Genomic DNA, 17,608 nt, shown 5'->3' with positions numbered 1-17,608 from the left:
TTTTCTAAAAATTCTTTAAAACATATACAAATCCTTTGAAAAATCCACGTTATATTTTTGATTTTTCTAAAATTCTTTAGAAAAATCCACGTTATATTTTTATTTAAAAAAAAAATTCACGTTATATTTTTATTTTTAAAAAAAATTCACGTTATATTTTTATTTTTAAAAAATCCACGTTATATTGTTATTTAAAAAAAAAAAAACATATTTTTATTTTTTAAAAAATCCACGTTATATTTTTATTTTTAAAAAAATCCACGTTATATTTTTATTTTTAAAAAAATCCACGTTATATTTTTATTTTTAAAAAAAACCACGTTATATTTTTATTTTTAAAAAAAACCACGTTATATTTTTATTTTTAAAAAAATCCACGTCATATTTTTATTTTTAAAAAATCCACGTTATATTTTTATTTAAAAATATCCACGTTATATTTTTATTTTTAAAAAAATACACGTTATATTTTTTTTAAATCCACGTTATTTTTTTTAAATCCACGTTATTTTTTTTTAAATCCACATTATTTTTTTTTTTAAATCCACGTTATATTTTTATTTTTAAAAAATCCACGTCATATTTTTATTTTTAAAAAAATCCACGTTGTATTTTTATTTAAAAAAATCCACGTTATATTTTTATTTTTAAAAAATCCACGTCACATTTTTATTTTTAAAAAAAATCCACGTTATATTTTTATTTAAATCCACGTTATATTTTTTTTAAATCCACGTTATATTTTTATTTTTAAAAAGAATCCACGTCATATTTTTATTTTTAAAAAGAATCCACGTTATATTTTTATTTTTAAAAAGAATCCACGTTATATTTTTATTTTTAAAAAGAATCCACGTTATATTTTTATTTTTAAAAAGAATCCACGTTATATTTTTATTTTTAAAAAGAATCCACGTAATTATTTTTATAAAAAAAATCAACGTTTTATTTTTATAAAAACACTTTAACAATCCACGTTATATTTTTATAAAAATTCTTTAAAAAAATCGACGTTATATTTTAAATTATTTTTATAAATATATTTTAAAAAATCTTCATTATATTTAAATTTTTTTAACATCTATACTCGTATATACATAAAATAGAAAAATGTTTGTACGTTTGTTTGTAATTTATGGACTCGAAAACCGCTGAAGCGATCTTCCCGAAAATTTGAGGGTATATTGCAATATCGCCTGAAAGTAAAAAAGTTGTATAAGAATTTTTGAAATTCCGCGCCGATCTGGAGATAAAGCCTTAGAATCCGTAGTACCTTCAAACAATATAGATTTTGTATGCTGATATCTAATGAAAGGTTACAGATACAGTCTCCAAATTTGGAATAAGTAACGAAATTTGGTCTAGAAATAAGTATGCCAAATTATATTGAAATCGATTCAAATTTGGATATAGCTGCCACATATATTTTCGGCCGATTTCATGTATTTTATGCACTAAACACGCTATGTATGTCCAATTTCCATGAAATTTAATGGAATTTGACACATCAAAAAGGAATTTTAAAAATTTTTTGATAGATAATTTAATTTAATCTTATTATTGTAAATTAATAATAATAATTTTGTAATATTAATAGTCTGTAAGAACGTTGTTCATTAGACTCAATAAATAAATAAGTAAATTTGGAATGTGTGATAGAATTTGGTCTAGAAATAAGTATGCCAAATTATATTGAAATCGGTTCAGATTTGGATATAGCTCTAAAATATATATTTTCGGCTGATTTCATGCACCATACACAGCACTGAACGGGTAGAGAACGCATTCTTACCTCCTTTATTTGTCCATTAAAGTATTAAAAATTGTGGCATTTAAATTTAATATAATTATAGTTATTTCTTTATATCTTATATTAGTTCGGCTAGTTCTTTATAAAATTCATGTTGCACTTTTATTTTAATAAAAAATTCTTTCAAAAATCAATATTTTATTTTTAATAAGTTTTATGTTTACTTACTTAAAAACAATTGTTTAAAAAAATCAACATTTTATTTTTATTTAATTTTATAAAAATCTTTAAAAATCCAAGTTTTTAAAAAAAAATCTTTATAAAGATCCAAGTTTTATTTTTATAGAAATGTTGCAAAAATTCCAAGTTATAATTTTATGTATACAATTAAATGTATGCAAAATTCTTTTTTCATTTCATATTTATACTTACAACTAAATTTCAAGTATAAAGGGGAGTGAAACCATTACCGCAGAGATCTTAGGCTTCAGGTTATAACTAAAATTATATAAAATTTCTTTTAAAATATACACGTTTTGTTTTTAGAAAAAATTAACGGTATATTAAAAAAAAATCTTAAAAGGTCCACGTTATATTTTTATTTCTTTTTATTATAAAATATTTTTTTATAAATGTTCTTTAAAAAATCCACGTTGTATAACTAAAATTATATAAAATTTCTTTTAAAATATACACGTTTTGTTTTTAGAAAAAATTAACGGTATATTAAAAAAAAATCTTAAAAGGTCCACGTTATATTTTTATTTCTTTTTATTATAAAATATTTTTTTATAAATGTTCTTTAAAAAATCCACGTTGTATAACTAAAATTATATAAAATTTCTTTTAAAATATACACGTTTTGTTTTTAGAAAAAATTAACGGTATATTAAAAAAAAATCTTAAAAGGTCCACGTTATATTTTTATTTCTTTTTATTATAAAATATTTTTTATAAATGTTCTTTAAAAAATCCACGTTGTAGTATATTAATCTTTTAAAAATTATTTATAAATAAATAAATGTTTGTTTTTCCTGTCAAAGTTTCTTTTTCTTTGATTTCCTTTCAAACATTCCCTTTAAACTTCCGTTTAAACCGCAAAATAAATATTTGGATAGATACCAACATGACACTATCTAGTTGTGTTCATGTATACCATTAAATCCCTCTGCCAAGGCGACAAGATTTCTAGTTTTCAAGTAAATCATTTAAGCATTGGACTCCATATGGTATTCTTGGTGTTTAGATGACGTTGCTGGTCAAAGACAACTCCCATTCTTAACTCTATTCATTATGACCTTTATGTGCTGCTTTACTACAATGGCCAAGAGGGAGTGTGAGAGAGTGTTTGGCTAAAAGCAGCAGCCAGCTATGGCAATTTGGCAAATGTAATTCACCAACTGAATTCATGTCTGCCTCGCTGGACGGTAAAAACTTTTACATTTTTAAGGCAAACACTCAATGTGAGACACCTAGCGGATCTCTCACTCAGACTCACTTCAATCGTTGATATTACAATGATGATGGTGATGAGAACAATTATGAGGGTGATGGTCCTTATAAAGGACACTTTTTCACATGAACACCCTAAAGAGGACATCAAACAACAAACAAACACCTTTTCGGCTTTATGGTCTAGAATGGAATATTTGCAGTTGTTGTGTAGGTGCCAGTAGCCAGCCATCATGTTCACGATAATCTCATTGCTATAGCCGAAGTGATTCATAGTGACATTTTGTAATACAGGCCAGTACTTACAGAGTAGTACACATAACCATTTAACTTTATGTCTGTCTCATCGTCCAGACGGTCTTTACGTGCATTCAACCAACCATTGAATCCAGCTATTGGTGGATTGCATTTGAATGTAAGTCTGTTTTTTGTTGGAAACCAAACGTCAGTCACATAGTCTTATGCTTTTACAAGGTCAGAACGCCAGTCAGTCAGCCAGCTAGCCAACCATATACACAACATGCAACCATGCAGAAATCTTTTCGCACATGCATATAGACATTGTCAATGTCTCCACCCACTCGCATACGTAGTGCAAACTAATTTTATTACATTGAGAGACTTTTTCGATGCGGCTGCATATGGCCCAGCTTGGCCGGGAGGTAATAAGCATGGTCAACTTTTGCCAAGAGCAACAAATTGTATCACAAACTTACGCGGCGGAATGGCCAGCAATCGTCCAAACTGTCTGCATTTTGTAGACAAACAAAATGTGTACTATATACATACATACATATGTATGTGAATATCACTGTGACGTCTACGGCTGACAATGTACATATTAGCAAACAGAATTACGTAGTATCACTACGTAAATGGTCAAAGACCTAAACCAGCAAACAATTTAAGAAGAAGAGTTCTAATGAAGTGCTATTCACAATTACGAAATGTATAATATTGGAAATTTCTAAGCAAACACTTCCTAAGCCTATATCTATAAATATGTCTAGATATCTCAGTTCTTCCACACACAGAAAAATATATGTTAGAAATGCATATGTTTGGATCCAAACAAATCTATGATTGCCGCATTTTGTAACATATCTCAATTTTATTTGTTTGGGTACCAACATATTTTTATGTTAGAACATATTTTTTATTGGTGGAGAGAGGATTATCTGCAAAGAGAGTAACAACAAGGCTCGCTTATTTTATAATAAAGAGCTGTGTGCATGGTGTAACAGAAGACGCAGAAGTGCAGACGGGAGGGTAAACAATTTGTTTTTGCTTTAGTGGTGTGTTGTTCTTTGTTGTTGTTTCAATTTATTCTCCCTCAAGCAATCATGTTTTTCTGTAACTAACAGTTAACCAACCTAGCAAGCGAAGAGGAAAATAAAAAATGGTATGAATTATTTTTGTTTTCTTTTTTGGCGAGAAAGGCAGAGAGCATTTTTTCTTAAGCATCTTCAAGACAATCGTTAATTAAAGAGGGTAAATTGAGTAAATAAATGAGTATTTCGTGTTTTCTTAAAGAAATTGCGCTTTGTAGAAAATGAAATGCCAAATACATTTTATAATTGAATCAAAAAGGTGAATGGAAATATTTTATTGGACAAAGAAGAAATCGCATTTAATACTGGTAATAACATTCATACAGTTTTCATATACATGCATACATATGTATATTTGAAATATGGATGTACCTATTTATTACAACTAACGACAAGCGTCCTATATTTTATAATTAATAGTTTTTATTTGTTTTTCTTTCTAAATGTGTGACACTATTCTTATTTACTTTTTTATAACATATTCTATTCCGCTTTTTTTTCATTAAAGTCTGTTATGCATTTCTTGTATTTGGAATTTCGTATGTACCTATGCGTCTGTTGTTGATTTTGTGTTTGGTATTTCTACGCATTTCAACAAAAGAAACAACCACCACCATTTATAAATGTGTGTGTATGTATATGTTTTTTGTGGCTTTTGGGTTTGTATTTATATTTCATCCAAACAAATATTTGTTTGCACCCGAACAAATATTTGCTTGTATCCAAACATATATTTGTTTGCAGATCCCCTATATATGTTATGTTTGCAACTTATATACGTTTGCTGCAAAATATATTTGGGACATATGTTAGAAAGGCCTTTGTTTCCTTCGTGCATATTAGACGCATGCAACGCTAGGGTTTATAACATTTTACGGAAGGCTCTAATTAATTGGAATGCCTTCAGTGAAGTGACTAATTGCTGAAGAGGTGGTAATGCTGTGTTTATAAAATTTAATAGTCAGGATTTCTTCCCTGAGATGATTGACAGTGTATCCATGCGAATAATTTTATTAAATACGATGTGAATTAATTTTAGTCCGGTGAAAAGTGTAATTTAATTTGCGATTGGTGGTACTTTTCTTCAACGAAGGTTAAGAAAGGTCTATGACCATAAGTCTGAGTATATGATCACTTATACCGAGTTAATATTCTTTAAGCCGCCGTCCGTAATCGTCAGAGTTTTTCGAAATCAATGAACTTATATCCCTAGACAATGATCTAAATTCAATGTCAATGAACTCGGATTTTGTATCAATGACCTCCAATCCAAAGTAACTGATCTTTAATCCGAGGTCGTTGACCTTATTCTTCAAAGACTGTCTTACTAAACTAAAGAATTTTAAATGATAACAATATTGGAATAAAAATCGTAAAATTTTTTTTTGAAATTTTGCCTTTTTAGGGCGAAGATAATTTTTTTATGATTTTTGTTAATTTTCTCGTTTAGAGTTAAGCTTGATGATCTGAAATTATTTGCAAGTGAAAAAGGAAAGTCAAGGACTCGAACCCACATAGTCACCAAATTACGTTACCTGGTTTCATTGGTGGTAAAGCAAATCTTCGGACGTATCGACTATGTAATGGCTTCTCTGTCCTAGAACTTATCGTTTTTCAAATGCAAATGTGTTTTTGTACATTAACGCGGATACTTGGCCACAGAAATGTATTTTCTTCATGACAAACGCTTTTTTGCCTTAGTTTCTTCGCTGGGTTTTAATTCTAGACAGGCGTAAGCGTTGAAATCCCTTTAAAATCATTACACTGTTATAGTTTTCGTATTTTGTTGTGTCTTCTTTTTTTTTGTTTGAGAAAATTGTGTTTTACATTTTTGTTGCAAAATATGTACTACGGAATTCTTTGCCAACAGATGTTTGAGGCGGGACCCCCTATTTTTTCCCTTTCTCCACAGGAAAGTTTTCTAAGTTTAAATAGAAACAACATTGCACTTGACATGTTTACATATTTTTGGTGCAATGGGTTCTGTTGCAAAGTTCTCTGCTGCGTAGTTAGTGTTGTTTTTGTTATTGTCAATTATTGCCATAGTTGGCATATTTTTTCTAGTTTTCTTCAGTTATGTCAGGGCAATAAATTGTACATTTCATTCTGTCTGTCAACCCCCCGGATTGTGTTTTGGTGACGGCGTCTGCTGTCAAAAGCAATTCGCATTCCGCTAAATGTGTTCGGGTTGTCTGTTATGTAGGAGATTGGGAAAGATTGTAGCGTGATTTCTATCTAGACAGCTGAGGAGACTAGACATGATATGATTGTTGAGGTCATGAATAACAGTTGCCCCACCTAAATATGATCTAAGTTAAGAAAAATTTAGTTTAAAACATGCAGTTATTAAAAATTATATAGGTTTTGGTTTCTATTTTTGTTATTTTGTATTTTTAAAGGGATAACTGTATGTCGATGTGTATCCCAGGTTTTGTAGAAGCATTTAAACAAGTTCGTTTCGAATTCTTTGATGTTCTGTTCAATTTATATTTATAGACGCAATAAATTGCTCTAATTGCATCTATTCTATATATCTAGACAATAAGAATTCATTTTTTAATTACAATGGAATGTATTGTAGAAATGCAATTGTCACTACTGTGAATTTAGGCATGATAATGCATCCCACAAACAATCTGATAGCTCCACGCTATGTATGCTAAAATACAAGTAGTGTCCCCAATGATATAAAGATTCTTATGCTTCGATTCTTCATGTTTCTTGATTTAGATTGTTTTTCTACGTATAAAAAAAAAAACATGACACTATCATCTCTGGACTGTAAACCATGGAACATTCTATTTGCAAGGCTTCAGTGGTTGCAGTTACGAATATTTTAATGCGGAGAACTTCCCCTGATATCATTGTTGCTGCATCAAATCGCTATTTTAAAGTTTCCACATGAATAGTTTTGGACAAGACCGGAGAGTTAAAGAAATGGTCGGCTTTCCTTTTTCACTTGCATTATAGATCATAAAGCTCGATTAAAAAATAATAGTAAAAAGATTATCTTCGCCTAAAAAAAGGCAAAATTTCCAAATAAATAAAATATCTAATATTTGCTAGAGAGAAACGGCTTTTCCACAGGAAAAAGAGAGAAATGGAAAGGCGGGAGAGTAATAAAAAAGCGTGATGGCTTCGGTACAGGCTCAGGATATGGAAAGAACATTTTTCCAAACTGTTGGTATTCGATAGTAGCGAATACGGCGAAGATACCACTGATCCAATGTATTTAATGTATACCGCCCAGTCAAGATGAGGTAAAGACAGCAATAAACCGGCTGAAGAATAATAAGGCAGCAAGAGCCGATGACTTACCTGTCGAGCTGTTCAAACCGGAGGCGACACGCTGATAAGGTGTATTCAACAGCTAGTTAGCACCATCTGGCAGGAAGAACGAGTACCTGACGATTGGAACCTGAGTATCCTGTGCCCCGTCCACAAGAAGGGAGATAAGACTGTATGTTCTAGTTATAGGGCATAGGTCTTCTCCCTATTGCCTACAAGATAATGTCAGGGATACTGTGCGAACGACTAAAGCCTATGGTCAACGAAATAATTGTGCCATACTAATGCGGCTTTAGATCTGGCAAATCCACCATTGACAAGATATTTACCCTGCTGCAAATCCTGGAGAAGATTCAATAGATGCAGATTCAAGAGATGAAGATCCAAGAGATCGACCCCTACCACCTTTTTGTCGATTATAAAGCAGCCTTCGACGGCCCCCTACAATCAAAGGTATTCCAAGCCATGTCTGAATTTGGTATCCCTGCAAAGCTCATACGGCTTTGTAGAATGACATTAACTGATACTCGGTCCCCAGTTAAAATAGGAAAGAACCTCTCCGAAAAGTTTAGGACCAAAAGAGGTTTCAGACAAGAGACGACCTCTCGTGCGCCTCATTCAACATTCTGCTGGAAAAGGTTGTACGAGATGCGAAGGTCAAAAAGAGTGGCACAATGTATATTGGCCAACAGATGCTACTTTGGCTTAAGAAAGCAGTTTAAGAACAAAGCCACACCTCGTCAAACAAAAATATCGCTTTACAAAACACTGATACTACCCGTGACAGGGCGGTGCTTGGTGCGATTGAGAGAAAAAATTTTTCGAAAAATCTATGGACCAATCTGCGTTAACGGTGAATATTGACGTCGTATGAACCACGAGCTGTATCTGCTATACAACGACATCAGTATAGATAAACGTATCGAGATGCAACGATTGCGTTGGCTAGGCCATATCATAAGAATGAGCGATGATGAACACCCTAAGCCCGTATAAATACGTGGTGGCGCAAAAGTAATCTTCCGATGTTTTTTGGTTGTAATTTAAAAAAAAAAAAAATGAAAAAGTTTGATTCTTCTTGTGTATTATTTTTATTTGGTCTTTTAATTTTTTTTACATCAACTCGAGAAGATGATATCAGATAAATGGCCGCCTCCACAGTTTATTGTCATTTGAGCCCTTTTTATGGCATTTTCCATCACTTTGGCCAAAACTTCCGGCGATAGGTCCTCACATTTTTGGCGGAACTGTCTTTAAGAGCTGAAAGAGTCTGATGATTGTTGACATAAACCCGCGACTTCAAAAAGCCCCACAAAAAGAAGTCTGGAGCGCCTCATCACTCATGATTATTTTTGATGAAAAATCATCTTCCTCTTGGTTGTGATTAAGGATGGCTTGATCGTATGTTAGACGCGATTGGCGGTCAGCATCTAACAGCTGATGCACCGTCTGGACTTTGTACGGAAACATCTTCAAATCTTGTACCAAAATTCGCTGTAAAGACCGTCAACTGATACCCATTTGCGTGACACGTCGTCTGATCGATGTCGACGGAGCTTCCATGACATACTCGGCTACAGCAGCAATATTCTCTGCAGAACGGATACTCCGGGGTCTGCCTGGCAGCATCTCGTGTTGTGCCAGTCTCTTCGAGGCGAGCGGCTAAACGTCTGCGGCGAAATTCACGTTGTGCCAAAGTCACCGACCGATTATTGGTCAAATAAATAGTGACCAATATTCCGCGTTCTGGAGCAGTGAAGCGTAACATTGTTTATTAACGTGTATTTTGCATGTGTTTACTACACAAATGTCAAAACAGAACTGACATTAGGGGCCAATCGCAAAAATTATAGCATTTTCTGATAGGAAGATTACTTTTGCGTCGCCTTGTATAATTAATCATGGTATTTTCAATACCCTCGCCAAAATTACAATGTTGCGACTTATTTGACTTCTTAATTTTCACTGGACTATAGTCGTGGATATCCCACGCATTTTGAGGTACAATATGAGACACCGTTTACATATCCTGATGACGTAATTATAGTTAAAGTACTCAAAATATTGAATTTTTACAGTCCGATATGGCTCTTATTTATTTTCCAATGTATATTTACGATGAATACACGCATAGAAAAAAATATGTTTGATCCAACAATATTCCAAGAGCAAAATATGTATTGTTAACATATTGTTGGATTCCTTATGTAGTATTGTGAATCCAACAATCGTTTTTGTTAAATCCAAAAATAGTTTGTGTCAACTGAACAATATTTCTCTCTTTTCTTCGAATTTTTTTTTCTCTTCTCTCGCTATTCGATGCCGTGTTGAAAAAACAATTTTGGTGAGTTGTGATGTTTGTATGACATGCTGCCTTTATCTTTGTTTGTATGTATACCAACAATGAGACTTTTGTTTTTATTTGTTTCTGTTTTGTTTCATTCTTCTTTCCTTTTCATGTTTGTTATGGTGTTTAATTAATCCTTATGTTGTTGTGGTGGCTGCTTGTGGCTTTTTGTTTGTCTTTGTTGTCAGCTAAAGTAGCAAACCATGTATTGCGTTCAGCAATGCTCGTAATATTATACGCGATATTTATATCAAAGTTGTGTGGAAAGTGTATATGGGAAGTATATACACTCAAATCAAAAAATTTAGTATCTGGTTTTCAGGGCTGACAATATGTTTTGTAAAAAATTTAGATTATGATTGTTCCTACAATCGGTATTGTTAACGATTTTTACAATATTGCGGAAATTCGAAAGTTGTTTTTGTTTTCTATGTTCGGAACAAAAGATGGTATTTTTGGATTTGTACAAAACAAACACATTTTTGGAACCAAAATATATATATTTGTTCCAACAAAACCGAAAAATATTTTTTCTCTGCGTGTATAAAAAACTGTTTGGATCGAGCACACTACATCTTCTTACTAATCTCATGTTTAAAGAAGTGAGCAAAGGCTACAGTCGGGAAAACACTTCTTTTAGGGAGATACTAAAATGTTCACCAACTTGAATTTTACACCAAATGACTTATGGCTAAAGGAACTAAAATGTTAATAATTTTATATTTGACCCTTGTCGACAATTTAATGATTGAAAGCTTTGCAGAAGAGAAGTAGAAGAGAAGCAAATGTTTTGTCATTAAAATAGTGGGATAGTTTAGCGCATTTTGCAATAACTCTGACATTTTAATTTTACCAATGCCAACACTTTTGGTATTAATTTAAAACTCAGGTCATGCTCTCCCCTTGAAATATGTCCAAAAGGAGCAGATATATCTACATTTATTCTTATGCTTTGTCGACTATGAAAAAGCGTTCGACAAGGTACAACACGACAAACTAATTGATATCCTGAAATCAATTGGTATTGACAGCAAAGAAATCAGATGTATCAAAAATCTATATTGGTACCAATCCGCACAAATTGAAGTCGATGGAGATATAACGGAACCTATTCTTATATCAAGAGGCGTAAGACAAGGATGTATATTGTCTCCACTGTTATTCAATATCTACTCCGAAAAATTTTTTGAAGAATCCATCAACAAAACGTCCAAAGGCATATTCATTGGTGGTAGATACATTAATAACATACGATATGCTGATGATACTACAATATTAGCTGACAGTATCTCACAACTACAAGAATTAATGGACAAATTGGTAACATGCAGTAACAAATATGGCCTAAATATAAACACAAAGAAACAAAATATATGATTGTGAGCAGGAGAAATAGCCACAACAACATTTCCCTAAAAATACAAAACTTCTCAATTGAAAGAGTCCAAAACATTAAATATCTTGGAATAGACATAAATGACGAATGGGATTGCTCCAAAGAAATAAGAAGGCGTATTGAAATTGCACGAGACTCATTCTTTAAATACAAGAAAGTTCTGAATATCCATGATATTAACCTGGAAACAAAATGTAGATTTGTAAAAGCATATATATGGTCAACATTATTATATGCTATGGAAACATGGACAATAAAAGCAGTAGATGTGAAGAAATTAGAATCCTTCGAAATGTGGGTATACCGCCGAATTTTAAAAATTCCATGGACGGCCTTAATTACAAACAATGAAGTGATGCGAAAAATGAATCGAAGTAGAGAGATCATGATAAACATCAAGAGACGAAAAACAGCTTACCTTGGTCATATCAAGAGAAATTCAAAATACAAAATACTGCAAGATATCTTAAAATCAAAAATAGAAGGTAAAAATCCTAAAGGCCGAAAAGAATTATGTTGGATTGCGAATATTCAAGAATGGACAGGATTTCGAGATGTTGGATACCTACTAAGTGCTGCCAGAAGTAGAGACATATTTGCCGATATTGTGAACAATTTATGAATTTATCTAATATTGTTATTTAAAATCGATTTTTTATTGTAATTGTATTGATCGCTAAAATTCGTATGACGAATAGGCAAATAAAGAAGAATTTAATTTAAATTAATTTAATTTAAAACTCAGGTCATGCTCTCCCCTTGAAATATGTCCAAAAGGAGCAGATATATCTACATTTATACCAAAGTTTGTTTATTTAGGTCCACGTTTTGGTATAACCCCCATATAAAGCCCCATATATAGTACGCGTCACTTTAAGATATTTTGAATGTATTGGTCCCATTTGACCACAGAATCGTTTGTTACCTTGTATATTGTGTTCCCAGAGGCTAAGAAACATTTCTGCCATAAAATGTTTATATAGGTCCACGTTTTGATATAGCCCCCATAGGACGATATCTCTCGATTTTTGTCATTTTGAAAGTTTTAGCCTCATTATCACACCGAAATGGCTGAAATTTGGTATTGAATCTTCGTTGGGGGTATAAAACATTCCCCCAGAAATTTGTAGGTATAGGTCCACGCCTTCATATAGCCCCCATAGAACGGATCCTCCCGATTTTCGGTAATTTGAAGGTTGTGGCCACTTTAATACACCGAAATGGCTGAAATTTGGTATTTGGTCCTCATTTGGGGTATTAAACGTTCCATATAAAATTTGTCGGTATATGTCCACGCCCTCATATAGCCCCCATAGGACAATATCTCTCAATTAGTTCGAGGTGGAGGGTATAATAAGTTCGGCCCGCCCGAACTTAACGCTTTTCTTACTTGTTTAGCAACATTTTTCATCCGAAATAGCTGAAACTTGGTTCATAGTTTTCACTTGGGTATAAAAGAAGAGAATTGTCGATATGGGTCCACGATTTAATAAAGTCCCCCATAATGGTACCACAAGAATAGGTATTTTGAAAGTTTTAGCCTATAGGCTAAAGAGGTAGTCGACCAAAATCGAAATAATGTTTTTAGACACCAAGTATTTTTGGACGAGTCGATTTAGCCACGTCCTTCTGTCTGTCTGGCTCGCTGGAGCTAGATCAACCGATTCTGTTCAACATTTGCCCTAGTAATATATGACCACGACTACAATGTGCAGTGGCTTGTGAGCACGGCAACTTTCGAAGTTTTAAATTGCGCCATATCAGTTTGAAAATATGCCATATCTGTCCACTCCACATGCAACGGTACCGCCCGATTTAAGGTATTTTGACGTTTATAGCTACATTTTCAGATCTAATTAGCTATAATTTGGCATTTAAGCTTCCTAGTGTTTAAACTAAAATTATGGACATACGTTTTGGTATAGCCCCCATATAAGGGTATCGCAAGATTTGAGGTATTTGGAAGTTATTACCTACGTTAATTGGCTTTATTTTAAGATTTAGGATTCCGAGTGGTTACAAACTTATCTACCAAACAGGCCTACGTTGTGGTATAGCCACTATATAGCGGTACCGCCTAATATCAGGTACTTTTAAATTTTTCACTGAACGAATTAACCAAACGATTTGGTATTTGAGTTTCCAGTGACCTAAAACTTCTCCACAAGTTGTGGGAATTTTCTGTAACGAAGGTACAGAAAACTAATTATAAAAAATAATTTTATCAGCTAAAATTGCGTGAAAGTAACGTGATTGTGCTATACTGATTACCACAAAAATTTCATAGCAATTTCGGAAAAATTATCAAAAAATCATTGAGCGAAATGTTACAACAACATTCGCCACAAAATGTAAGTTCTAGATTCATCCATACTAGGATAAATAAGCTAGAATTAACAAGAATTTTCGATTATAATGTCTCTATTCCTAGCGCGTAATTATAAACTGCTCCATTTCAACTGAAATTCTAAAAGCATCGATATTGTGTTTAATCTAGTAACAATTTTCGAAATTGTCTTATGTTATTTTGACAAAAACTAAAATCTACTTACTTCTCTCTGTATGTTGTTTTACTTGTATAAATATAAGTAAATTGCGCCACCCTAATGTTATATCCTTCAAAACCCTGCTGTTCGTATTTTGTCTACGCCGTAAAACGGAAATGCATTTCAGCCATAAATTGCAGTCCGTTAAAAAGCCGGAAATAACCGAAGACTGTGAATGGTGTGGGAGACGTAATTTTTATGTTTTCTTGTGGTGTGGTTTCGTACTTTGGTTTTGCCAAGACACGCCAAAATCCGTCGCAATAAGGACACGTTTTGCAAAAGGCAAATTATTCTTTTCCTTTCTTATTTTCTGCGCTAATAGACCAACGTTAGAATTAAGGATGTCGAAGAAAAAATATTATGTTAAAATGACTTTGTAGTGCCGACTTTTTTGCATTTTTTATTCACTGTCAAAGGAAATTCTTTCACACATTTTTACACTGCATTATGGAACATATTTTCACTTTATTTTATTTTCACACTTATCTTCTTTGGTTGGGGCATTCGTTGGAAAACATATGTTTTCGGTTTACTTTTGCGGTTAAGGAATTTTTTGTTTTGATTTTGAATTTCGTCGTTGTTTACAGCACACAAAAATTCTCTCCATTCATTGAGAGTACAAATTGGAGCACAAAGAGTATTGTATTTAAAGATGAGAATCCCATTTAGCGAAGTTTTGTTTTGATTATTTTCTTGTTGTTTCCTCTTTTGCTTCTCTTTGGCAACTCTTATGACAGCTGGCACACTCTTGGGCGCATGTTAAAAAGTTTGTTTTGACGTTTGTCGTGATGCCTTTTGGGGTTTTAGCACAACCACCCACTGCACACCTCTTTAGTAGCTGCCAAACCACAATGAAGAATAACAACAAACATAAACACTTTGGGTTTTCTGAAAGGGGCACGCGTCAGGGAGTGACGGCATGGACTACATGAACTGCAGGATGAGGGAGCCACACCAAAGTAGCTATGGATGTAAGTATGACAACTAAAGCGATGAAAAACGAAGAAATCGCACAAAAGGGAGTTGGTTTTTAAGGCAAATTTAAGAATTTTTCTTTAAACCAATATTGGCCACAAGTATTAGGATACACCAGCAATATATAGAACTTGACCAACGTAAAATTCGACACAAAACAATTTCATTCATTTAAATTTCTTCTAAACTTATTAGCATTCGATTTTTCATTAAATTCTTTTAAACATATTTTAGGGATTTTTATTATTTTTCCTTCATTATAAATCGCTTTGCGGTAATTTATTACTTCTCCTCAATATTCAATTGATATCTTCATATTTTTTTCAAACCTTTATTTTCGTAGAATTTTTAATTATTCAGGCCTTGGTATAGCATAACGAAATTTTTTTTTTTTCAAATTATTTTTTTCATTTAATATTTTTTCTTTTCTTCCTTCTTTTTCTGGTATTTAATATTCCAAGCACATAAACACACGAACGCACATTGAGTAACACACACTCATTATAAACACGGAGAAAAAGAATAACACAACACACACGATACGAATTCGTACGAATGCCGTCTTCACGTTTAGGCCTGTGTTTATCCTAAGATAACAGACGAAAAACTGCTCTTACTCAATAAAAAATTCACTGAACTACGGCGGCTGTTGGCTGTCGCTGCTGTCAAACAGTTGTCGTGGACAACAAATGCAATTGGTGGGGCTGGCTCACCGCAACAACAAACATCAACAGTTGTTCATTGGCATTGGACTGAGTCTCTTATTTGAAAAATATAACACTCTTTTGAATACGATGAGACAAACTGTTATTCGCTCGGCAATCTGGTATCCAACATTGGGCACCCCACATAACAGATATGTAAAGTAAACACAACGGTATTTTACAGAGGGCACTACCAAGGCATAACACTGTCACTGTTGAACATGACACAAGAAATACACACACGGCAACAGTAAACATTAACAGTTGTTTGCTAACATTCGGTGACTTATAACCAGGTTGCTTGATGTATAATAAACATTGTCCATGTATAAATTAAAGAGCTCCCTATTTAACAAATAATAGTTGTGTCTTCTTACTTTTCTAAGTGAAATTTATTCAGTAATTTAATTTCTGAGAGATTTTACTCTTTTTACCGAAATAGAGAAAAACATAAAATATTCTTAACTAAATTAAATAATTATTTCCTGTTCACAATTTTAGGTGCAAAAAATTTTCGACTACGGATTCGTTGTGTACAGTCCAAATCATTCTAATATTTTCTAAATCAAAATTTATGTTAATTTTAGTTTTGATTCTTCAAAAGTAAGTTTAAGAGAACACATTTTTATTTACAAAATTTCACAAAATAATGCCAGCAAAATTTTATGGAAGTGGTTCCATGAGATGCCATGATTTCACTGGATCGCACAGTGCGAAATATGAGTACTTTAGCGGAACTTTATTAATAACTTATAAAGTAAAGGGCGTAGATTCCTAAAATTTTGCAAAAATGTTTCTTATATTAGAGGATATTGTGGAGCTCAAATTGGGCCACATAGGCCCGCGGTTTCCCGTAGCGTTCATGTAACGGCCGCTGTCGTTTTTACGTTTTACATTTATTTTAATCGATTTTGCTGCAAATTGGTATATTGAGCTTTCAGCGGATAGGAAACTTATGTACAAAATATTTGCAATATAGGTTCGCGTTTTGGTATAGACCCCATTGAACTGTACCGGTCGATAGGACATATTTTAAATGTTACAGACACATTTTCCAACGTATTTGGTTGTATTTTGGCATTTTATATTCTTACTAGATAGAAAAACTCTGTGCGAAATATTAATATCATAGCCCCTATATGAAGGGTTCCCTCATATTAGGTATTTTAAATGTTGAGGACTAAAATTGCAACAGATTTTGATGCAAATGTAAATTTTAAGATGTTAGCGAATAAAAATCCTCCTCACATAAAAGCTGTCTGGGTGAAGCCCTACACATCCATTAAGGTGTAAAATGTCAATAACTGTTTGTTTTCATTTGTATCTTTAATGATTATCGGTCTCTTTAGCAGGTCTGTGCCATTAATTTTATTAATAATGTCTCTCAGATCAAGTTCAGGTTGGAACTGCATTACTATTTTTAACGTATATTAGTATTTGCACCACAGCATTCAAAAATGTTTCACTATACAAGGTGGCGCAAAAGTAAACTTCCGATGTTTATTGGCTGTAATTAAAAAAAAAATGAGAAACTTTGATTCTTCTTGTGGATTATTTTATTTTGTTTTTTAATTTTTTTTTACATCAAGTCTGGAATATGATGTCAGATAAATGGCTGCCGCCACAGTTTATTGTCATTTGACCCCTTTTTATGGCATTTTCCATCACTTTGGCCAAAACTTCCGGCGATAGGTCCACACATTCTTGACGGATATTGTCTTTATGAGCTGAAAGAGTCTGAGGCTTGTTGACATAAACCCGCGACTTCAAAAAGCCCCACAAAAAGAAGTCTGGAGCGGTCAAATCAGGCGATCTTCAC

At 32.7% G+C, this 17,608-nt stretch overlaps 1 protein-coding gene across 8 annotated transcripts in view; it reads right to left on the bottom strand.

Moving 5' to 3' along the window:
* The window catches only part of LOC141397778 (uncharacterized protein CG43867), a 664,656-nt gene extending 648,820 nt beyond the window's left edge, over nt 1-15,836 (bottom strand). For 6 of the 8 annotated variants that reach the window (XM_073974478.1, XM_073974482.1, XM_073974481.1 and 3 more), the window contains exon 1: nt 14,117-15,836. The gene's annotated coding sequence lies outside the window, so the exon portion shown is untranslated. The remainder of the gene's footprint in view (nt 1-14,116) is intronic. The other 2 variants (XM_073974479.1, XM_073974480.1) reach the window with 1 other exon arrangement.
* Between the last annotated feature and the right edge of the window lie 1,772 nt (nt 15,837-17,608).

The sequence above is a fragment of the Musca autumnalis genome, unplaced genomic scaffold (assembly GCF_047663935.1).
Source record: "Musca autumnalis isolate F117 unplaced genomic scaffold, ASM4766393v1 scaffold_3, whole genome shotgun sequence".
Classification (NCBI taxonomy): Eukaryota; Metazoa; Arthropoda; class Insecta; order Diptera; family Muscidae; genus Musca; species Musca autumnalis.
Note: the sequence above shows the minus strand (reverse complement) of the source record. Positions and strands in the feature narration are given on the sequence as shown.